At 45.1% G+C, this 12,512-nt stretch overlaps 1 pseudogene; it reads left to right on the top strand.

Annotated features, from left to right (window-relative positions):
* The first annotated feature begins 3,355 nt into the window (after positions 1-3,355).
* LOC140538213 (U1 spliceosomal RNA) lies at positions 3,356-3,503 on the top strand (annotated as a pseudogene).
* The last annotated feature ends 9,009 nt before the right edge of the window (positions 3,504-12,512 follow it).

The raw sequence follows: 12,512 nt of genomic DNA, 5'->3' as shown, positions 1-12,512 counted from the left end.
GGGTCTGTCCTGGACTTGTGGTGTCTGACCTGGCGCTGAAGGTTTTAACCAAACCTTGCTGAAACAGTCTCATTGGATGCTGAATGACATTCTACATTAAACTACTCAACAAGACCCGGCACTGAGGTGTCTGACCCGGCGCTGAGGGGTCTGACCTGGCACTGAGGGGTCTGACCAAGGACTGATGGGTCTGTCCTGGACTTGAGGGGTCTGACCAAGGACTGATGGGTCTGTCCTGGACTTGAGGGGTCTGACCCGGCGCTGAGGGGTCTGACCTGGCACTGATGGGTCTGACCTGGCACTGTTTTTTAACCAAACCTTGCTGAAACAGTCTGATTGGATGCTGAATGAATTTAACGCTGATCTTTGAGGTTAGCTTGTTAGCATTTTTAGCCTCAAACACGAGTGAATCTGTTCCACAGCCCTGCGTTCACTCTGGTTCAGTTTAACTCTCATTTTATTGGTGGCCTCGTTAAAACTGACACATGATGGGCTGGAGTTGAACATGTTTAAACCGGTTGGAGTGGAAACTCTGGTCAGTGTGTTTGGGTGAATTATGGGTGTATTTAAGAAAGGGCCGTAGTCTCAGCTCTTGATTATGACACGTCCAGAAGCCGGTTAACTCTGCTACTCTGCTACGAATGGTCTATTGTGATTTCTCAGGCTCCGACTGCTGATGGCAATCCAAGCAATTCTTGGATCACAGTGGCAGCGCCTTGGCCTACTGGACCAAGCTCCACTTAAAAGCTAAAGAAGATCAGACGCTGAGCTACATTTGAAGTAAGCTTGAGGAAAATGAAATGACTTTTTTTACTCCAAACTATTCCTTTAATCTGACACTCGTCCCTCCTGCGTGGGGGGACAGCAGGCCAGTCAGGTGCTCCGTCTGGACACAGCACCCTGTGGAGTCCAATCTGTGACAAATAAACCGTGCCCTCTAGAGCTGGCTTGTTTTTGTAGGTTCCTGGAAAGAGGCTTTGCACAAACCCTGGCATAAAATGACAAGACTAATTAAAACACACACACACACACACACACACACACATGCCTACACAGCGTAGGAGAACTAAAGCCCTGCCTGCTCTGATACCAACAAAAACAATTGACCAGGGTTTAATGAGCGGATCCAGCTCCCACAGAACCAAACCCTGAAAATGGCTCTCAGAAAGCCGCCAGCCGGCCTGGACGCAATTAGGTCTGGACGTGAAGTAATGATTCTCTGATAGATGGCTAGTTAGTGGCTTTAATTCTGCCTGCTGGAGACAGAGAGGGCATTTACTCTGCCTGTCAAACCCTCGGGGACACCTTGTCTTCTTTATAAATTTCAATTTCCTGCCTAAATTTCCCTGCAAAGGTTCAGAGATGATAAAGAAGCTCGGTGCTGACTTAGCTTCAACACTCAGCCTCATGTTCATCGAGGCGTCCTTCTTGATATGAATTACCTGAAGAACCTAAGAACCCAGCTTTTTAGATGAACTCTCAGTGACAACAACATCTCAGTGATGGAGCAGCACCTGAACATTCAGTAGATCCAGCTGTTCTTCACTTTATCTGAAGAGTCGAGGTTCAGATCTGTAGATCTTCACCTGAGAGATCACTGATCTCGCAGATCTCAGCATCCTCAACCAGCTGCTGCTGTAGACCTGCTGCTCACACCAGTAGAGTGGAGGTTTAGGTTAGAACTAGGACTAGGATGGTGGTTAGGATTAGGTTTTGAGGTTCGGGTTAGGATTAGGGTCAGGGTGAGGGTTAGGATTAGGTTTTGGGCTGAGGTTAAGGCTAGGACCAAGATGATAATTAGAACTAGGTTTTGAGGTTAAGGTTAGGATTAGGGCCAGGAGGAGGGTTGGGATTAGGTTTTGAGGTTAGGGTTAGGATTAGGACCTGGATCGTGGGTAGGAATACGTTTTGAGGTTAAAGTTAGGATTAGGGACAGGAGGAGGATTAGGATTAGGTTTTGAGGTTAGGGTTAAGATTAGGGCCAGGAGGAGGGTTAGGATTAGGTTTTGAGGTTAAGGTTAGAACTAGGACTAGGATGGTGGTTAGAATTAGGTTTTGAGGTTAAGGTTAGGATTAGGGCCAGGAGGAGGGTTAGGATTAGGTTTTGGGCTGAGGTTAAGGTTAGGACTAGGACAAGGATGATAATTGGGATTAGGTCAAGGTTAGGGTTAGTGTCAGGATAATGTGTTTTGAGTTGAGATTAAGGTTAGAATTAGGGCCAGGATGATGGTTAGTAATAGGTTTTGGTTAGGGGTTAAGGTTAGGATCAGGATGAGGGTTAGGATTGGGTTTTGAGGTTAAGGTTAGGACTATAGCTGTCAGCTGTCCTTTGGTCCAAGTGTTCTCCATGCTTGTCTCTCTCTCACTTCCACAGCACACGTTTTCCTTGCCACTCTTACAGCTGCTATATATATATATATATATATTCTTCAGTTTTGAGTTAACCATTCTTAGATTTCCAATACTTTGTGGATTGCAATACTAGAGAGGTCATGCTCTAGTCTCCAAGGAGTATCTGGTGAAATCATTGATATGTGGTCAGATAGTATTGATCATATTAGAGAGCTTGTGAGACAGCTTCTTCTTTTTTATTATTGTCGTTATTATTTTTAGTGTAATTAGGTCTTTATTTTTTATTTCATTTACAATACATTGTGCATCCATACTTTGTTTGCAACAGTATCAGCTATTGTCTGTACTTATGTGTCCCACTGTTTATCTCATCTTCATAAACAAAAGTCCTTTTTTATTTTCACACCAAAAATAAATAAATAAATAAATACATAAAAATACAAGAATAAAATAAAGTCAGTTGCCATAAAAATCCACTATTTGACTGAACACAGTTCAGTCCGCTCTGGTGTGTGTGGCAGGCTGTAACTCTGTGTGTCATTGACTTGATTATTGATTTGAAGCTTTCTGGATCTTTCAGAATATTTGGTCCACTTGGTTCCACTAAGACAAACCACACACACACACACACACACACACACATATATAAGTGTGTGTGTGTGTGTGTGTGTGTGTGTGTATAAACCAATAACTGCATGTAGATGCAGGTACATATTGACCAGGTCTCTATCCCTATAGATTCTGAGTGAGGATGGCGTAAAGGTCTGGACCGTCTACACCGCTGTGACCACGTCAACTGCTGTGAAAAATGCTTGGATGCTAAACTCTGCAGGGTGGTAGATCTTCAGGACCAGGATTGAACAGCCCTGCTTTAGACCAATTGACACAAGGCACTTTTTCCTAATCTGACTAAATGTACTTGTTTGGCATGAGTGAGTTAACCCCCAAAAAGCCTAAATCCCACTGGTGGGCCAGAGAATAGCCTCACCAATTTGTACAGAACTTACTTACCTGGCAGAGGAGATACCATGATCAAGAAAGTGGTGCAGCCATTGCACTCCGGTTGTGCTGACCCCTGTGAATTCCCCAAATGTGGGAATCTCGAACGCATAATTTCTGGTAATGGGGGACTGCGTTCGCGCTCTCCCCTGATTTTTTTGAGAATTCCCACTGTGGGACTAATAAAGGATTATCTTACTGAGCAAGGACGGTTTAAGGATAGTCTGGGCCCCAGAGCAAAGAGTTGCACAAGAGTTGAACATAATAATTTTGAAACAATACAAATTCAGAAGCATAACCTAACCATGCTTTTGGGCCCTAGCCATGCTTTTGGGCTAGGGCCCAAAAGCATGGCTAGGGCCCCCAAGAGGCCCTGCGATCAAAGTCCCTAATAGTCAGAGGATCCTTAAAATGGAGGGCCCTCGGAAATAAAAATATGTTGCATCATAAATGTTGATACGCATCACAAAGTGTTTTGGGCCCCTAGGCGCTGGCCCCACTGGCCCGGTCAGCAATCCAGCCATGTTACTGAGTAATACACCTTAGTGTGTGTAAGCCTTGGAGTGTTAAGAAGTTGAGCGTTAAAAATGACCAGCCACCATGTCTAACTACAGAGAGGAGCCCCTAAACTTTTCCTAGAAAGCGAAGCATCACCTTTGTGCACTTACTTCCATGAAAGCTGTCCACCCCCACAGCACACAGATTGGCTTTGGGTCATCTTAGGAGGTTGAAATTTCGAGTTACTACAAACTGAGGGAGAAAATGTGCTCATCTGTGTTGAAGTCATTTTAAAAAAGCTGCATTTTTGGACTGGATGTGGTGCCATGTCTCTACATCAGCGAGCACAGTTAACACCGAGCCTCCAAGCGCAACACAGCCATGCAGAACACAGGATGCACACAAGGTGCTAAAAATAGGTCACGGTCTCAGGTCGTTCAGTCAGTGGAGCGAAAAAAGTGCAGCGTAGCAATTATCACTCGGTTTCATCTGCGAAGCTCTTCGCAGCCTTGCCCCCATCGAATGAAGCGAAGTTTCACAGCGCTGAGACAGGAATCGCGCCACGCTTTCTGCACCCCCGCCCCGCTCTCTCATATAGGGTGAGAAAGCTGAACAGGACTCGCTTTTGTCCTTAAAAGATGGTGAATGTGCTCCGTTGTGACACGCCAGCGATCAGCTCCCATCCGCGGCGATGGAGAATCAGAAGGCGTCGGAGACTCTCGGCAAAGAGCGTTGTTAAAGTGTGACAAGATGGATGTTTGGGCCCAGCCTTGTGGAAAACATGATTCCACTTCACAACTAATGGACTGGCCAGCCAATCCTGAGGGAGCTGAGCAACTGTAAACTGCAGAGGATTGAGGTGCTTAGCCAACACTTCCAGCATCAAAACAAACGCTCTCATGGATTTCTAGCCTGAGAGCGGCCTGGGATAGAGCTAATTCCATTGGAGGGCTAACATAGGACATAGGGTTTTATCCACAGGGGTCAGTACATGTTCTTAGTAGAGCCTGAATCCTGCTTTGGATTTTCATCTGAGCTCAAATACAGCTTGTTAGCCAGCTCCAAATTGACAAACCCAACCGTAGATGATCAGAATACCACCTGAATCATCTAGAGTATGACTCAATTCGGGCCTAATTCAGATACACAGCACATAAACGTGGTTGGTGTGGCGCAACAGATAAAACCACTAGCTGCCAGTGAGCTATTACACCATGTTGGAGACCAGGGTTCGATTCCCAGTCTGGGACCAATAAGCTACACCACTAAGAGTCCTTAGGCAAGACTCCTAACACTGCATTCTGCTTTTGTAATATGAGTAACCATGTAAGTCGCTCTGGATAAGAGCTTCAGCTGAATGCTATAAATGTAAATAAGCATAAACCGATTGGCACAATGCCTAAATGCTAGGTGTGGGCTAGAGGGGTATAAAGCCCCCCAGCATTGAGCTGTGGAGCAGTGGAAGAACTGTGTCCCCTGGAATGATGGTGGTGGAGCTCCACCCAGAACTTTTGAGATACTGAGTTAGGGAGTTTTGGATGGTGAGTTGAACTCAAGAACGCTGGTGAGTTGAACTCTTGTCGCTGAATGCAATCAAACCCTCACAGCAATGCTCCTCCAAAATCTAGCAGAAAGCCCTCTTCTTCCCTGGACAGTAGAGACAGTAACTCCAACAAAAGCAGGATCAACTCTTTCTTAATATCTTTGATTTCAGAAGAAACTGCAAAAGAGCTGATGTGTCCAAATACTTTTGTCCAACGATGAGCGTATGTTTTTTTGCTATACTTTAAGGCGCTAGGATTTAATCTGTATGTCTTATGGTGTGGGCTTCCTAGCGATCACTCCGGGGAGAAGAAGCTAGGCACAAACCTCGTAAGTCCCTCCTCCTTGCTGGCAGTTAACCTTGAGTTTTGTTTACTTCTTCATCTTCTTCAGCTTCTCGTGAGGCCAGGAAACATTGTCCTGTCCACCTCAGAGTGCGGTCGTGCGTCCGTAGCGACAATCTTGGAGTATAAAAGAGCAGTCCACTCCAAAGCCCACAACCTAACACAGCCCTGCTCCATCCTTCTTTCCTCTGAAGGTCTCTCCACCCTGAGCAATCAAGCATTACAATGACAGAGGAGAGGAAGGGAGGAGGGGGGGGTGGTGGCGTCGACTTTTCCTCACCTTTGTGGGCGGATAGAGGTGACTTTGATATTCCCTGTGTGTGTGTTTAGGCGTCCGGCGTCCGAAAAGGCCCTTATTCATGCTGACCTTTCTCTTGATGCCTCCCTCTAAGAGAGAGAGCGCCTCTCTTCCCTCGCTCCGAGTGTGATGTGATGGCGGGCTGTCCGCTGAAAAACAAAAGGGCAAGTGGCAGCCTGACACAAAGTCAATAGGGAAGACGCAGCAGTGTTTGAGCGCAGGGGATCGGTGACCCCGTCCTTTCGTCGCTGACTTTGAGTGAAGGCCGTGCCCATGTCAAGTGCTTAAGGAGGATTATAGCCAGGATGTGTGTATGTGTTCCGTCAGACTCTTCAGACATACTGGATTAACCCCTTAGACGGATAAAGCTCTAGAGCTAGCTGCTCAAGGCCGGCTTCTGCTGGGAGCTGCTTTCAGATGATCTCAGCTTGTCCTTGGTGGTAGAGTTTGGTTGAAGAGCTGGGCGTCCAGGCCGAAACATCCAGGCCTATTCTGGTTGACCATTGACCAGGACAGGGTCTACGTATTCCATCAGACGCTTTAGATTCACCCTTCATCTTGAGCTCTTACATTTTCAATGTGTCCAGGTGAGATCACCAAACCCAATACCAACTGTGGGCTTGTGGGGTGTAAGGGGTGTAGGGGTGTAGCTTTGGGCTGGGGGGGGGGGGTCTCTGGAGATATGGAGTTCCATCCAGGATCAGTTGAAGAGCCCTCCCAGAAATGTAGGAGGAAGTAATTCAGAAGAAGTACTCTATTAGTGGGTGTCCACAAACTTTTGGATATACAACACATACACTGGCTAAAGCAGCTTGGACATGCTGGTTGTTACTGGTCGATTATCTTAGTTATGCTGGTAAAGCAGCTTGGGCATGCTGGTAATACTGACCAATCAGCTTCAGGTTGGCCATACTGGTCAACCACCTCTGTCATGCTGATCATACTGGTCAACAACTGATTAAAAAGCTTAGTCATGCTGGTCAATCACCTTGTTCCTACTGGTCAACCAGCTCGGTCATGCTGGTCATGCTGGTCAACCACTTTGGTCATACTGGTCAGGTTGGTCATACTGGTCAACCACCTTGGTCATGCTGGTCATACTGCTCAACCAGCTTGGTCATACTGGTCAAAAAGCTTAGTCATGCTGGTCAATCACCTTGGGCATGCTGGTCAACCACCTTGGTCATGCTGGTAATACTGGTAAATCACATTGTTCCTGCTGGTCAACCTCCTTGGTAATGCTGGTCATACTGGTCCAAGATTTTGGTCATACTGGTCAACAGGCTCGCTCATGTTGGTCATACTGGTAAACCACCTTGGTCATGCAGGTCATGCTGGTCAACCACCTTGGTCATGCTGGTCATACTAGTAAATCACATTGTTCCTGCTGCTCAACCACCTTGGTCATACTGGTAAACCACCTTGGTCATGCTGGTCAATTACCTTGGTCATACTGGTCATACTAGTAAATCACATTGTTCCTGCTGGTCAACCAGCTTGGTCATGCTGGTAATACTGGTCAACCACCTTGGTCATACTGGTCAGGGTGGTAATACTAGTCAATACTAGTCATGCTGGTCATATTGCTCAACCACCTTGGTCATACTGTTCAAAATGCTTAGTCATGCTGGTCAATCACCTTGGGCATGCTGGTCATACTGGTCAACCACCCTGGTCATACTGGTCAGGGTGGTAATACTAGTCAACCACCTTGGTCATGCTGGTAATACTGGTCAATCACCTTGTTCCTGCTGGTCAACCAATTTGGTCATGCTGGTCATACTGGTCAATGACCTTAATCATGTTGGTGAACCACCTTGGTAATGCTGGTCATACTGGTCCACCACCTTGGTCATACTGGTAAACAAGTTTAGTCATATCGGTCAATCACCTTGGTCATACTGGTCAACAAGCTTGGTCATGTTGGTCATACTTGTCAACCACCTCGGCCATGCTGGTTAACCACTCTGGTCATATTAGTCATACTGGTCAACCACCTTGGCTATGCTGGTTAGTTTGATCAATCTAGTCCACAGGCTTAGTCATACTGGTCAACCACCTTGGTCATACTGGTCAACAGGCTTGGTCACACTGGTCAGTCACCTTGATTATACTGGTCAACAGGCTTGGTATGTTGGTCATACTGGTCAACCACCTCGGTCATGCTGGTCATGCTGGTCAACCACTCTGGTCATATTAGTCATACTTGTCAGCCACCTTGATCATACTGGTCAGGTTGGCCATACTGGTCAACCACCTCGGTCATGCTGGTTAACCACCTTGGCCATACTGGTCAGGTTGGTCATACTGGTCAACCACCTCGGCCATGCTGGTTAACCACCCTGGTCATATTAGTCATACTGGTCACCCACCTTGGCCATGCTGGTTAGTTTGGTCAATCTAGTCCACAGGCTTAGTCATACTGGTCAACAGGCTTGGTCATACTGGTCAACAGGCTTAGTCATACTGGTCAACAGGCTTGGTCATACTGGTCAGGTTGGTCATACTGGTCAACCTCCTCGGTCATACTGGTCAACCACCTTGGCCATGCTGGTTAGTTTGGTCAATCTAGTCCACAGGCTTAGTCATACTGGTCAATCACCTTGGTCATACTGGTCAGGTTGGCCATACTGGTCAACCACCTCGGTCATGCTGGTTAACCACCCTGGTCAACCACCTCGGTCATGCTGGTTAACCACCCTGGTCATATTAGTCACACTGGTCAACCACCTTGGCCATGCTGGTTAGTTTGGTCAATCTAGTCCACAGGCTTAGTCATACTGGTCAACAGGCTTGGTCATACTGGTCAACAGGCTTGGTCATACTGGTCAGGTTGGTCATACTGGTCAACCACCTTGGCCATGCTGGTTAGTTTGGTCAATCTAGTCCACAGGCTTAGTCATACTGGTCAGTCATCTTGGTCATACTGGTCAACAGGCTTGGTCATGCTGGTCAATCAGATGGTTAACCAGGTTTTTATGACCTGTGCACAAGTGCATTATACTCTGGTTTCTGTGTTTAAACAAATGCATGTATGAAATATAAGCAAATATTTACTTATGGAGCTCAGTTTCCATAAACAGCTAAAGCCTGAAGTGGACCTGTTTCAGACGAGCTAGCTGAAAGTCAGCGGAAATGAAATCTCTGTCCTTTTCAAATAAATAAACAAGCTAATCTAATATTCTGCTCTTGAGTTGAACACACACTTCAACCCTCCGGCACAAACCTACTCACTTAGAAAGTGCTGTCCCCGGGGCGCGCCTGACTAAGCACACCTTCATGTAAGCCTAATATAGCTAATAAAGGAGCTGCTCTGTTGGGCTTTAGCTTTTGTAAATGTTCACATAAGCACTACATGGACGTTTCCGCAACGAACAGTTTCGGCTGTACAGTTTCCTTTATCAAGAAATGTCAGTTAATGGACAAAAGTATTGGGACACACCTCAATCATTGAAGTCAGGTGCCTTATTCAGTCTTATTGCCACTACATGTGTATAAAGTCCAGCCTCTAGCCCTGCAGTCTGCCTTTCTTACACACATCAGTGAAAGAACGGGAGGTTCTGAAGAGCTCACTGACCTCCAGCGTGGTTCTGTATGTAATAGGAGACACCGCTGCACCAACAACAACAAGTCAGCTGGTGAAATTTTGACCTTCCCTCCTAGATCTTCCTCCATCAGCTGTGAGTGGTATTATTATTACTGAACAGTGGAAGAGTTTAGGAACTATGAAAAGCAACAGAGCGGGGTCGCTGGTAGCTAGCTAGAGAGATAGATAGAGAGACTTAACCGAGCACAGTTCTGTTGGCCATATAGACAAAAGTGCTGTAGTTGTGTAAGTTGACAAGACGATTGACAAGACAGCTTATTGCCACTGTGCATGCTGTCAGCAGTCAGGGCTGAGGTACCTAGACCTGAGGATTTGAGGACCACAAGGGGGCATTAATAGATAGATAGAGAGATAGACAGATAGACAGACAGACAGACAGATAGATAGATAGATAGATAGATAGATAGATAGATAGATAGACCAACATATAGACAGATAGACAGACAGAGAGACAGACAGCCAGCCTGCCAGATAGATAGATAGATAGACACACAGATAGACAGTCAGACAGACAGATAGATAGATAGATAGATAGATAGACAGACAGACAGACAGACAGTTAGATAGATAGATAGATAGATAGATAGATAGATAGACAGACAGACAGACAGATAGATAGATAGATAGATAGATAGATAGATAGATAGACAGACAGACAGACAGACAAACAGATAGATAGATAGATAGATAGACAGACAGACAGATAGACAGATAGATAGATAGATAGACAGACAGATAGACAGATAGATAGATAGATAGATAGATAGATAGACCGACAGAAAGAACACCAGATACACAAAGAACACCATACCAACTGTGAAGCATGGGGGCGGCAACATCATGCTTTGGGGCTGTTTCTCTGCAAAGGGACTAGGGCGACTGGTCCGTGTACATGAAAGAATGAATGGGGCCATGTATTGTGAGATTTTGAGTGCAAACCTCCTTCCATCAGCAAGGGCATTGAAGATGAAACGTGGCTGGGTTTTTCAGCATGACAATGATCCCAAGCACACTGCCAGGGCAACAAAGGAGTGGCTTCGTAAGAAGCATTTCAGGGTCCTGGAGTGGCCTAGCCAGTCTCCAGATCTCAACCCCATAGAAAACCTTTGGAGGGAGTTGAAAGTCCGTGTTGCCGCCAACAGCCCCAAAACATCACTGCTCTAGAGGAGATCTGCATGGAGGAATGGGCCAACATACCAGCAACGGTGTGTGCCAACCTTGTGAAGACTTACAGAAAACGTCTGACCTCTGTCATTGCCAACAAAGGATATATAACAAGGTATTGAGATGAACTTTTGTTATTGACCAAATACTTATTTTCCACCATAATTTGCAAATAAATTCTTTAAAAATCAGACAATGTGATTTTCAGAATTGTTTTTTTCTCATTTTGTCTCTCATAGTTGAAGTCTACCTATGATGTCAATTACAGGCCTCTCATCTTTTTAAGTGGGAGAACTTGCACAATTGGTGACTGACTAAATACTTTTTTTTCCCCACTGTAGATAGACAGACAGATAGATAGACCAATATATAGAGAGATAGACAGACAGGCAGACAGATAGATAGACAGGTGGATAGACAGCTAGCTAAAAGCTGGCTAGCTAGTTTGATATGTAGATAGATAGATAGGTAAAGAGCTAGCTAGATGGATAGATAGAAAGTTAACTAACTAAATAGACAGACAGACAGGCAGACAGACAGACAGAAAAAGCAGGTGTTTCTAATATGTTAGTTATTACAATGTTCCTTAAGGAACTGCATTGTGTGAGTCAGATAAACTCCACTGCTGTAAACCCTTACCTCCTCTCTACCTCTCCCTCTCTCCCACTCTGGGCCTGTTCTCCTTCCCCTGATTAATATGAGCGAGTTTATACCATTATAAAGCTGAAAACAAAGTACTCCCTCTTCAATTTATAACGTGCAGTGGCATAATCATAACTGCATGCTATTTTAGCACACTGCCGCTGGATATAAATGGGGATTTTAACTAATGAGTCTCTTAAACACTTAAATAGCTTCTATACTCGGGACAGTGTCTAGGAGGCGGGGAGTGGAGAAGGTGTGTGTGTGTGTGTGTGTGGGGGGGGGGGGGGGGGGTCTTTTCTAATTTAACTTAGGGAAAAATTAATTGCATCCAACTTCATCAAGCACGGTTTTGTTGGCGTGGCCTTTAAATTGAGCTCACATAGGCAAAAGTGCTGTAGTTGTGCAAGTCGACAAGCCGAACGACCAGACAGCTTATTGCCACTGTGCATGCTGTCAGCAGTCAGGGCTGAGGTACCTAGGCCTGAGGATTTGCCTCTGAGGACCACAAGGGGGCATTAATTATCACAAATACTAAAGTGTGAAGGAGGTTCAGAGGAGGCTGGCCTTCAGGGAACTGCTTTAAAACAGTTTGATAAGCAGCTTTGTTACTGAAAAAAATCTGTGACTATATTTAGTGTGTGCTTTATATTATATGATGCATTGTGTGTAATAATAAGCTGTAAGGAGTGTGTGTGTATGGGCTTGTTCATTACAATACAACATTGCTTTCAGAGCAAACCCTTGATGGCACCTTTACAGGAGACAGAAAAAACACTGTGACCTTTCAAAAGTCAGTTTTAATATTAGAATTGATTTTTTTTGTAATAATGCTGGACCAGTCATTGTTTATTCATCATGAAATATGATTTTTTTTTTTTACAGTATGGTAAGTGCCTAGCATTTAATGGGAGTCATTTTCTGGTGCATACATTGCAACTACGGACCATATAATGTGAAAGCTTGCAGGTATGTACAGTATGAAATAATGAGTACTATATAACTATATAAATATAATAAGTACTTCCTAAGTATTCAGTTGTACTTACCTTACAATTATTGCACA

Source organism: Salminus brasiliensis, chromosome 1 (assembly GCF_030463535.1).
Source record: "Salminus brasiliensis chromosome 1, fSalBra1.hap2, whole genome shotgun sequence".
NCBI classification, from domain to species: domain Eukaryota; kingdom Metazoa; phylum Chordata; class Actinopteri; order Characiformes; family Bryconidae; genus Salminus; species Salminus brasiliensis.
Note: the sequence above shows the minus strand (reverse complement) of the source record. Positions and strands in the feature narration are given on the sequence as shown.